At 43.3% G+C, this 12,718-nt stretch overlaps 1 protein-coding gene across 2 annotated transcripts in view; it reads right to left on the bottom strand.

Annotated features, from left to right (window-relative positions):
- Nucleotides 1-12,718, bottom strand: part of aplp1 (amyloid beta (A4) precursor-like protein 1) — a 170,900-nt gene that overhangs the window by 131,303 nt on the left and 26,879 nt on the right. The gene's annotated exons all lie outside the window — the stretch shown is intronic.

Genomic DNA, 12,718 nt, shown 5'->3' on the forward strand with positions numbered 1-12,718 from the left:
AAGTTTGCAAGTAACCCTGCTTTGATGAGAATGTTTTGTGTATTTACATAGGCGTTCATTGGGCTAGCCTACATGGGTTGATACGTGCGAAAAAGTCCTGTTTGCTGTTGAACTTGCGCCGATCTTCTATGTTCGTCGTAAAAAAGTCTCCTCTAAACGAGTTTACAGTCAAAGCGTCGGACTTTGATGATGCCGCGGAGATACAAGATACAGAAATAAACCTGGTGAGCAAGAAATGTGCTACCTGCAAGAATTGTGCAATCTGTTGCTATTTCCTTCTCCAGCAGTTAAACCTCTTTACCTGTGCCTATACTAGGCCCTATATATGGTTAGCAAATGAATTCCTACTAACACTGTCATGTACTCAAGTGGTATGCAAACGGAGTTTTTCCACTCTTAAATTCATCAAGAATTTCCTAAGGACACGATTGTCACAGGATAATTTGCAGGCTTTTATGCTGATGGCGACAGAGAAAGAGGTCCTATAATGAACTTGGATGCTGATGACGTGATAGACAGGGTTGCGGAGAAGAGCAAGCTCCTATGAATTCGCACCTTGTTAACTGCATGACGTTAATTAAGACACGTTTGTGGAGCGGCTGCTCTGATGTTTCCCGTTTAGCCTACCAACAAAACTAGGCCTACATTCGCGTGCAGCCATGGGGCAGAAGACGCTTGGTGCCACAATGTTATAAACTTGACTTAAATAGTCGGCTGCTGTAAGCTACAATCGGAATTTTTTATATACCCCTGGTCCCCTGTTGTCTCAATGATAATAACTCTCATCTCTTTTGAATCTCATTTCAGGCTATATTTCAGAGTTTGCCGTTCATTTGCATTAACATCGTATTTTGTCATTTTTGGCGAAGACATATTCCTTTAGGGATATTGAACATATTGAACATTCTCTAACCATCGTGATTTCGAATTGGTGCAGTTTTCAGCACAAAAACGCATTTTGTTCTTTTCATGGAGAGCACTGCTCTATGCTGTTCTATGGTGCTTTCTGCCTCCTGCGCACGCATGTTTTCGTGTCGTTGCATAGAAATCCATGTAGCCTAGGCTATTCTTTTGTAGCCTAGTTGTGCATTGATATATCGATGTTCTTGGTTCAGTCTTTATGCATATTAAAGTTAGAGTTCATCACCAATAGACCTCTGAAGTTCGCCTACAAAAAAGCTGCCATCTTTGACATCCGGTATCTGGCGATTTTTCCTATGGGAAAATAACATGGGGATTTTGAATAATCGCACCTGTTAAAGTCTCGTGGGGATGAAAAAGTCTGAAATGCAGACGTTTTCCTGAACACACTTTTGTCCTCTGCCTTCGAGTGGATACTGTGATCTCCGGCAAGTGAAGGCGGCACACTTAGATGTTTGCTACTCCAGAGATAACTTGCAATGCAATTTGCCATAGGTAGTTAGCTTCAATTAACAACCGGATCTCCTTATATGGGCAAAGATGGCCGTTTTGGATCTTTTTTGTAGGCGAACTTCAGAGGTCTATGGGGCTACAAATGGCGTTTTACAAGTTCGGGAGGAGCGTGACGGAATTTGCCACGCCTCCTTCTTCAATCAGTCAGGTTATTTATTCGCAGTCTACCTGCCGAAGTTGCAGCATCGGTGTTACTCCGCTCGCAGTGACTACCGGTTTGCTCGCTTGTCTCAAACAGAACTTGCTGCCCACTATCTGTTACAGACTTTCATGGTCTAGGTTGCATGGGAAACTACTGCAGGGAGGTAGTTCTTATCTTGTTGCTTTGTATTAGAACTGTTGTAAAGCCCACTCGTTCCTGCTGAATGTTGAGATACGTGTCACAAACATGTAGGCTATAGCCTACTAGATGAAGGCACTTGTTTAGCTATGCCTTACTTGTTTTTAGCTAACAACTTTTCGGTCACATTGGCTGTGTTAATAGTTACAGGCTCACGGAGTTCTTGTCTAGAGGCATAGGGTGAACTGAAGTCAGTTTAGGCTAAATATCCCGTGAATCACACTTGAACATTGCAAGCGGCTTATATAGACGTGACATTTCTGATAAATCAGGCTTCCAGTCCTTCGTGGTTCTTTGGTAAAGTTTGCTTGGAATTGTGTTAACCAACGTGTTGTCTCCTAAGTTGTTTGTCACTCAAATTTGCTTCAGTAGCCAATGTGCCTGTATTCCGTGATTTGCATGGGTCCCAGCTTGTAACTTCTAACACGTTACATCTCTTGCCACTTTGTTTGTTTTAGCAAGCAACTAGCTTCCCTCATTGCAGATGGCTAATGGTTAGCCTAGGCCTACACATGAAGTTGGTACTAAGCTACAAACTGCTGCCGTTTGCCAAGGGTAATTGTATAACATTAGCTAAAATTACCTAGCCTACTGTTTTGATTTTAGTAGGCTACTGACTAGCCTACTCCTGCTAGTCAGTGTGTGTCACCGTGGGCTATGCAGTGGGTTCTAGCTTAGCTTGTAGGCTAATTCCTGCTACATGATTTCAATAATAACTTTAAAGTCTCAATTGCTGTGACGAGTTTCTATCTCATTAAAGATAAGTAGTAGACCTACATAACAAACAGCTAACAAACTCAGCTGCGTTCTACAGCTAACGCATCTACATGTTGCTGACTGCTACCACTTTGCCTGTTTAAAGAGTCTTATCTCGGAATTTGATTTGTGATAAGAACAGTTTAATATGCATTAGTATTGAACGCATTGCGCTGTTCATGATGCTAACCTTTAATGAACACCAAGCTGAACTGTCATTCGGCCAGATTCTGTGCCGCAACAATCTGGTATCATTCTGATCCATGCACAAATATGGAGTCCCAGTGTGTGTGATGCGGAGTTAAGGTCTGTTTTGCCGCTTTTACCCCCACCTCAATGCCGGCTTTGGCCGTAAGGCAGCTGATACACAGGAGCTGTTGCTCTGTCGCTCATTGCTAAGAGGGCAAGGAAGGAATTTTTTTCTCCTTTAAAGTGTTTTGGAGTTTTTCGCCTGTGTTGAGAGTGCCAGCATATTAAAGCCTTCCCTAGCTGACCATGGGAGCACAGGTACACCAGCGTGTAGCTTTGCTCTGTTACACTCCTAGCTGACCATGGAAGCACCTACACCAGCGTGTAGCTCTGCTGGTCCTTGGAATCCTCTCTAATAATGTGCTGCTCACCACTTTTCTTGCTGTTAGCTACAATTTTAATTACTTCCTGGTTTCCATAGCACCTCATATTGCTAAATTGGCGGTATTGCTATCCCTGGATTACTCAAACTCAATTATCACAACTCTATGTAATTATATGCACTATCCTGGGGTGTTAGGCCTGTATCATCAAAGCATGTTGTAAGCAACAGCCTACAACTACTAGACTACTATCGTCTCCATTGTACTTTGTGGCTAAATGTAATTTGCTCATTTGAATTGCTTGATAGGTGTTGGCTAAAATATACATTCTTAAACAATTTCAAATCAAGGCCAACACTTTCCTGATTTTCTCCTGAAACTTGTCCTCAGTCAGAGTGTTGAGCTCAATCCTTTTCTCTTTCCCTCCTGCTAGCCAAGCACCTGCGCCGTAGTGTGGAGCTCCGTTCCTCCGGCATCTCTCCCTTTGTCCATGCAACATGCTTTGTCAACCCAGCAAGTTATGGGTGCCCGCGTGCAGCCCTCTACCTTGCCTTCCACTACTGCGGTCTCTTTTCTCTATTCCAGCTAATCAAGCCTCTTCTCTTTGCAGACCCAGGGTGCTGTGCAACCTCCTCCCCCTCCCCTGTAGCGACCGCGTCGCTACCTTTTCCCTTTCCCCATCATCTCCCACCGGCGTGAACCGCGTTCGTGCCTGTGTCTCTTCCCCAGCCAGGGACTGCGTCCCTGGTTCTCCCTCACCCCTCTTTCCCTGGATTGGTGCCACCACCCGGGGTCACCCAGTGTTTCCCATACATTGACTTATTTGTAGCGGCCTACCACAATATCAACATTGACCACCACACAATGATTTTCCAGGTTGTATTAAATTGTGCTTAAATCTGGTTAGCATCATAACTACGCTGTGCTAATTTGATAAACTGTTCCATTCAAGTTAATTCTGCAAACCAACCACCACAATTGGAATTCAATTCTGTGGGAAACACTGGTCACCGCATCCTTCTAACAATGTTTTCCAGATCACACCCAGGTCAATCTTCTCTTTCCGCTCTTCATGTTTTGCTCTTTACAAACCCTTTTGCTTCATTTTTTAAGGTGCCTTAGTTGCCCTCATCTTTGGGCTGTATACACGGATCCTGCTGACTCCTGCCTGCACAGTGACTCCTGCACGATCCCCCCAGAGCAATTTGGCCGAGCCATAGACTCTGCCAAGCATGGGTTTCTTAACATCCATTAATCAGTTTTAGCTTCAAGATGGCTCTTCAGGCTCTTCACTTGTACTAATCTACGTGTCAATGCCTAACCTACTCCAGCCTAGCCGCTTGCTCTCATTCTCTAAATTTCTTCTTATGCTCTTGAATGCAAACTGCCTCTATTAAAGTGTTTGCTACAGGTTCATATTTACTCTCTAGATTGGCTACCATAATGCTAGGTAGCTCAGTGTTCTCTACAAACTTAATACAGCAAAGCAGAAACCTGTAACACCCATTTATCACCTTTCAGTAACTATCCTTATATTCAGACCATGTGTATGCTATGTAATGTCTAAGATCCTCTTATAGCATATATTTGAAATTTTTTGCACATGTAACCCTCATTGGTTTTAAGGGCAACTCGGATATCTACCAACGCATATTGGTATTGGCACAGACCGTTTGGGTTTCATTCAGGCAAATAACGGTCTACCCGAGTAGTAGAATACTCTAGGCGCCTTAGATACCTTTCATATCACCTTATCTGTAACCTACATGGTCCTAGCCAGGGTCTTTTCAATTGGGTTGCATTTTTTGGGGTGATCACATGACATGGATCCTGCTTGATTCCTGCCAGCACAGTACACTCCTGCAAGATCCCTGCAAAGCACTCCATGACCCTGGCTAGGGATCTTGCCAAACAGCAGAATTGTAGATCGTAATTTGGAATGTTAACTTTATGAATCACTCACAAATCTTCGAATCACATGCCATGAGCATCAGCAACTACATCAGTCCTCTATTCCCACTGCACTGGTCCCGAGCTCTGCTACTGCAAGCTGTACTCCCTGCACTGATCCTGAGCTCTGCTACTGCAAGCTGTACTCCCCTGCACTGACCCCGAGCTCTGCAACTGCAAGCTGTACTCCCCTACACTGACCCACGAGCTCTGCAACTGCAAGCTGTACTCCCCTGCACTGACCCCGAGCTCTGCAACTGCTAGCTCATTGCCCTGCATGTCATGTTAAGTGCATGTTATGTGTGCAAGTGCATGCCTGTAAAGTTAGCTCTCAAGCTTCCCATTACTTCAGGATTGGTACAGCCACCACCGCGGCTGGTGGTCTGACCAATCCGCTAAGCACTCCTTCACCCTGGTTAGGGATCTTGCCAAACAAGTTTGCTGTTTTGCATGTCAACTCATAGATTGGCATTTGCATCATCATTAGACCTCCATCTGCCATAGACGACAGGCGCCCCTGGCTGTCTTAATTCAAGTCGTTCCTCTATCGCATCCCCATTAGATCCCCCATTTGATACAGACGACGGACGCTCCGTCACTTGCTTCTGTTTTCAAATGCAGCTCAAAGCTGTTCTAACGCAAGTCGGAATCCCAGCAGACCGTTACTCAACTTATTCTTTAGGATTGGTGCAGCCACCACTGCTGCAAATAACGGTCTGTCCGATCAAGCCCTCAAAACTCTCGGCCTGTGGTCCTCCGACGCCTATCACTCATATATCAGATCAAATCTCTGATCTGAGGAAGCGCACCTCGCGCACTCCCATTGAATTTGCTCAGCGTGGTTCTTGCCATAGGGTCCTTCATCTTCAAATGCAATTTTTGGGGTGTATGGCGGAATCCTGCCCGACTCCTGCCTGCGCATTCAACTCCGGCACGATTCCGCGAAGCCCTTCAGGACCATGGCCAGAGACCTCGCCAAACATGCTTTTCTATTATGATTTTATGTATTATGCTTTTATGTCTTTATGCAAATTCAGGAATGTGAACTAGTGAAATGGCGTTTTACAAACGGAAGTTCGGGAGGAGCGTGACGGAATTTGCCACGCCTCCTTCTTCAATCAGTCAGGTTATTTATTCGCAGTCTACCTGCCGAAGTTGCAGCATCGGTGTTACTCCGCTCGCAACCCACCACCTCCCCTTACGCCTCCCGTCTTCCATAGTTAAAGAATAAGGGGGTGTATGGCGGAATCCTGCCCGACTCCTGCCTGCGCAGTCGACTCCGGCACGATTCCGCGAAGCCCTTCAGGACCATGGCCAGAGACCTCGCCAAACATGCTTTTCTATTATGCTTTTATGTATTATGATTTTATGTAAATTCAGGAATGTGAACTAGTGAAACGTGTTATGTGTGTTGCGGGCACATGCACGCGCGTGCGCGTCCCCGTGTGGGCCGCTGGTTGGTGAAAATGCCAGGGCCGTTTTTTAATCCCAGTCAGTCACTGCCTGTTAGCAATCTCTGATGGCAGAATAGCCTATTCAATGGCTACCCGACAACATCTCAGTGCAAATTCCAAAATTGTTCATCTATTTATTCCCAAGGTTCAACACACGAGACGACTGAACGCCCAGGTGTTACTATGTGCACATTAGCCTATAATACTAGAACATAGTTTGGCTGCAATGGCTTTATTATTTTCTGCCAGTTAGTGCATTTTCCCTGTGTATAAGTTATTATTGTGTTTGACACTGAGGATAGCCTATCTGAGACGGTGGTTTCCTTCAAATGAGTTAGCCTACGTTGTGAAATTGAGAATGGCACTCAGAGTAAATCCTTTAGTCTATCTTTGTATTGTGAAATTAAATATGGAATATTACAATCAATAATATGTTGAAATGAATTAAAAGGAATCAATTTCTATGAAAAATCTCTGTCTATTGTGTGCGTGTGTCTAGGCCTATCGAGCGCATATAGGCTACTGTGCAAAAGCGCCACTCGCGCCAAGGCTATTTAATTGTATCGCCTTGTTAGGCTATGCGCGGGGTGTGCCAACTTTTTATGAGATAGAGAGACCCCCCTTAAAGACAAAAAGATAATTCGGGCCCTGCTCTCCCTTCAGTGCTATGACTCGTTCGGCTGTGAGCTTGTTTCGCCAAAAAAAAACTCTATTGCAGATATCAATGCGTCTTTGTTCATGGGTTTGGCCTCACAGCAGAGGCTTAGACAACTATGACCAACGTTTTGGTTTCGTAATTTGCCCTACTTATTGAATGCAATGTAGTCAATTGACTGCTTGACAGGTTATTTTTATTTTTCTGTACAATAAACAAATACATCTGCTTTATGCCGCAGAATTACGCACTTGGCCAGCCTATAGAACGGGCACATTTTGGAGAGAATAGAGAATGTACGCACACAAGAATCTGTAGGCTATTTGTGGCTGGTTACCAGCAAACAATGTTTAATGCATTAACTCAAGACGTCAAACATTTTCTAAACAATACAAACAGGATGCAGCAGGCAGCAAATGTATAAGAGTCATTTCCAGTGGAAGAACAAAATGCTGAATGAAGCCCAAAGATATGATGAAGGCATATCTGGCAAGTTGTTATTTTTTGAAGACGTAAATGGTTGGGCTATAGGCCTAGTTTGCAAGAAGGAGACATAAAGCGTGAGCATGCCACACTATCCACAGCTGTGGTAGCGGGGGTAGGAGGATTACTGTTAGCGCAGGATTTATATAAAATTCTTCAACAGAAGGCCTGCCTCGAATGCAGGCTTGCCCAAAAAAAAGGCCTGTGGTTTGCGCAGCCTACAGTAAGTAGGTCTTAGTGAGTTAGGAGTCCTCTAGACCAGTGTTTCTCAAAGTGTGGTCCGGGGACCACTGGTGGTCCGCAAGCTAGCCCAAGTGGTCCGCGAGCAGACGTGGTAAAATATAATATAGATGAGTTGTTTGCAATATTGAACCAACTTGTATGTAAATCCAAACATTTCTGCAACACTGCCTATGTAAGCCATGCCAGTTTAAATCATATGAATTCTCTGCGCAAATAATGTAGCCTATATATTCCAATATATTCGAATACATGTGTTTATTTTAGAGGGGATATTCGAACGTCATTTTTGAGCAATTTTGACAGCCCTAGTCCACTGTAGGCTACGCCAATCGTCTATTAACACCTTCCACCTAACCCCGGTGAGTGGGGGTCGCTATAAAGCGTGTGAAATAGCACCATTGGGTAGCCTATGCGAAATAGCCTTAAAATCGTTCCGGTGTTGTGTGCCTTCTGGTTTCTCCACCTACTGGTTTCCTTGCGCGTGCATGCGCTGCAGCAGTTGTCAGACATTCACAAACAAGTTGTTTTAGGCGGTTTGAAGTCGCTTTTCATATGCCATGAGCGCTCGGCTACATTACAGCCACTCGGACAAAAGACATGTAAAAAAATATATGTTTTGAAAACTAGCATTAAACTGGATTCGATCCCGCAAAAGCAACACACGCGTGACTCTCTCCATCCTGATTCCCTACTCTTTGAGCCAACTAATATGTTATGCGAATCAATTAACTATTGTAGGCTACCATAATTTAATAGACAACACCCAGGTAACATGTTGTCCTAGGCTATCTGAAACAATGGGGTTGCCTCTCATCTACAACAACTGGTTACCTTGGGCTGCTACAGTCGTCAGTGCACTGTGCACAGTAGGCCTATGCTACTCTTTGTGGTTAAACTAAAAATAAAAGATGTATTTGGTGATGACGTTATTGTAGGCCTAGTAGACCTAAATTCTGAGAAATTAAATGGTACGAGAAACGATCTACAAAGCGCACTAGACCGCGATGTCTTCAAGGGTTGAATGAAGGGAGTTTGCAAAAATTTGTGTATTTTTCAAGTCAATAAACATTCTTAATTTTCGAATGTCTTTGTCAGGGAACATCTGACTTTTAAAAACCATAGTCCTGGTAGTCGCTCAGACAAGGAGTTATAAGACAAAGGCAATACCATTTGTGTCACCTAATGCAGTTCAGTGAATTAGCAAGATACCATCAGAAGCCAACAATCATAAAGCACCTGTGCGCGTGCGCTCTCTCCCCTGCGCATGAAGCTGTCTGCGTGTTGTAGGCTAGATTTGCGTGAGTTATTTCTATCTGCTTTACTTTTGTGAGTTGCGACCACCTAGGCTATGTTATAGACGTTCTATGAGGTACCAGTGTTTAGCTGTGTCACAAAACAATAAGCTTTGTCAGACTACTTTTAAAATGATATTCAGGGCTATATAGATTTTTAACATTCGGGGCTGAAGACCCGACAAAGCCTTGCGTTAATTCTTCAGGTGGGAAGTGTCAGGAATTTTCATACGAGAGACGCTCTCATTGGTGGTTAGTATATGGAGTAGGGAATTGACAGCAACATATCCAATCACATTATGAGAGATGCTGAATTTAACATAAACTGCCATGTTTGATTTTAAATTAATGTAAATTTAGCCGGGACTGTAAGCTGGCACACGTGGGTGCTCAATGTTTTCAGTGGGTGCCCGAGAGACGGAGCACCCACGGTATCGGCGCCTATGACAAGCGTATCTCGCGGTTGCATCCATTACAAACAAACATGCAATGTGAACGTCTGGGATTGGGGAGAGCACTAAATGCTCTTCTGAATAAGCATGAAGTCAAGCTTTTAAATGAAAAACACTCTTTAATAATCAAAAAAAAAAAAAACGCTAATGAAGTAAACTTGTGACCATCAAAAATCGTTTATCGCCTGTAACTCCATGATAACAGGACGTAACAGGAAGGCATTTGGCTGAGCAACGGAGGTTAATATGCTCTATATTTTGTCCAAATGATGTCTGTCTATCATCGTTGCACTCGGAGAAAACCAGAATGTTTAATTTGTCCTGCGTTTCTTCTACGGCTGCAAACGGGATTCACTCGCAGTTAACCAAATATTTCTTTATTAGGGCAGGGCAGGCATATTTCTGGCTATTAAATTATTTCTAAACCAGTCTGCTAAAGTCTGTAGTGAAGTCTGTAGGGGTTTCCAGCTCCATTTCTTTTTACGAGACACCCTGCTCACTTGAGACCTCTGCCGGTTGTTGCAGCGTCGTTGCAGCGTCACTGGAAAAATACAAATTAAAGTCGTGTGATGCCGCGTGATCCCGTGCACGGACCGCGAGGAAAGCTGGCCAAGTCGAAGCACTGCCCACTGTACATTAGGCTACTTCTCAAAAACCGTATGGCCACAATACACATGGGCGTTGGTATCGGGCATTTAATTGTTTGAGCACCCACCGACGGAAACATAAATCAGCGCCTATGGCTGTGATCAGTCATGACCCATGAGTTCATAGAGCAGCATAAAATATAAAGGCTTATCACCTGGAGAGAAGAAATACTCTTTTCTGATTGGCTGGCAGGGTGGCTTTTAATTCTGAATAACTATGAAGTAGATCTGGTAAAAAAAGTTTAATTGCCGTTCCATATCAATGCTTATGAATGTTAACTATAACAACGATAGTTGGACGACGGTTGAGCCTGGAGGCAGGCTTTGCAACAATGGAATCAACTGTAAACAAGCTAACTGTCCATGCTATCGCTGTTATAGGGCCAACGAAAGTTGTAGAACAAGATGAACTAGTGAGCTTCTTTTTAAACGGAACCGCGTGTTTCCTTTGCTTTACAGTGGCAACCGGGTGATAAGCGGGATAACGGCCTTCGAGATGTGTCCAGTTATACGGAATTAATGGACTCAGGCGGAGGCTGCGCGTCAGGGAGTTCTTTGCCCCTCGCCCTCGTCCATTAATTCCGTATAACAGGACACCTCGGCGGCCGTTATCCCTTACTTAAAGGAATTATCCGGAGTAAAATGCACTTTAGATCGATTTCCGGATGATTGGGGGTACATACGTTGAGTTGACATCAAAATTATGTCATTCGGATGTGTTTTGAGAAAGTTCGATTGTACCGTTTTCAGTCACAACTCGTAGCATGGAAGTGGAATTGCGCCGCTACAAAACGCTATTTTTGTACCTCTTCTACAGTTCCAAACAACATAACACTTACGTGGTAGTGAGTAGAGGGTCCCTAAAGCCAAACTGAAGTATCCCGAGGTCTTTATGTGGTCGAATAGAGAGTCCAGAATGAATTTCATCAAGCCAGTACCTTTACAGAAATGTTGCCATCTTTGCCGCCACTTTGAGGGGAAAGTCCGTAGGAGTCTTATTGCTGAGTGTGTTGTAACACGCTCTGGAAATTCACAATTTCGTCGCCGTTTAAAAAAAAAAAAAAAACATAGTCCAGTATTTCTTTCGAAATTGAAATGAAGTTGTATGGACTGGACTATGTTTTTTTTTTTAAAACGGCGACGAAATTGTGAATTTCCAGAGCGTGTTACACAGCAATAAGACTCCTACGGACTTTCCGCTCAAGGTGGCGGCAAAGATGGCAACATTCCCGGAAAGGTACTGGCTTGATTGTTGTTGTTTGGAACTGTAGAAGAGGTATAGAAATAGCGTTTTGTAGCGGCGCAATTAAATGCCCCGCTCACTTCCAGGCTATGAGTTGTGACTGAAAACGGTACAATCGAACTTTCTCAAAACACATCCGAATGACATAATTTTGATGTCAACTCAACGTATGTACCCCCAATCATCCGGAAATCGATCTAAAGTGCATTTTACTCCGGATAATTCCTTTAACCTACATTTATAATACACTATGATTACCCTAGCAAAAACCTAACAACCATCTGAATTAACCCAGCAACCCTATGTCAACCTAGCAACCGCCATAGCAACCAAGTTCATTACCCTAGGAGCCAACATAGTAACTGCTTTATTTAGCACAACAACCACCATATCTACCCTAGCAACCATCTAAAGTACCCTAGCAACAATCTAGCAATGACTACTAAAATGTCATCCAAGAAAACCGACATAATAACCAACATCATTACACTAGTAACCAGCATACCAACCACTTTATTTAGCATAGCAACCACCATGTGTACCCTAGCAACCATCTCAATTACACTAGCAACAACCTAGCAACCACTACCATAATGTCAACCAAGCAACCAGCTTAGCAACCAACATGATTACCCTAGCAACCAGCAAAGCAACCACTTTAGCATAGTACCCACTATGAATACCCTAGCAACCATCTTAATTACCATAGCAACACCCTACAAACCACGACAAGCATATAAATTGCTTTATTTAGCATAGCACCCAATATTTCACATTTTTTTTACATTTGAATACACTGGTGATTCCTTTGAATTGGATTTCTAGTTAATATTAGGCCTACTTTGTAGAAACCTGCTTTCACTTTGACATTAAAGAGAGTACATTATTGTAAAAGGGGGCAAATTAAATGGACGAAGATTCCATTTATAAAAGCAATAAAAAGGGGAAAATATCCAAGAGGGTGAATACTATTTATAGGCACTGTACATCTGTGCAAAACTTCTATTTCATGTGACCTGATTGGATTTCAGTTAACAATCCCTTCTTGCTGTGGAGGAATAAGATGATAATTTCTTGTGTAAAATGCTTCACAATAAAACCTGAAAACCACTGAAGATGGGAAAACCCTTAATGTATTAGATGTAATTCTAATGCTAATGCGATTCATACTTGATGTTCTTTTTGCAGAAGGTTTAA

The sequence above is a fragment of the Alosa pseudoharengus genome, unplaced genomic scaffold (genome assembly GCF_046254945.1).
Source record: "Alosa pseudoharengus isolate Yale_2024_CS ecotype anadromous, Long Island Sound unplaced genomic scaffold, YU_APseudo_1.1 YU_APseudo_1.1_scf_12, whole genome shotgun sequence".
NCBI lineage: Eukaryota > Metazoa > Chordata > Actinopteri > Clupeiformes > Clupeidae > Alosa > Alosa pseudoharengus.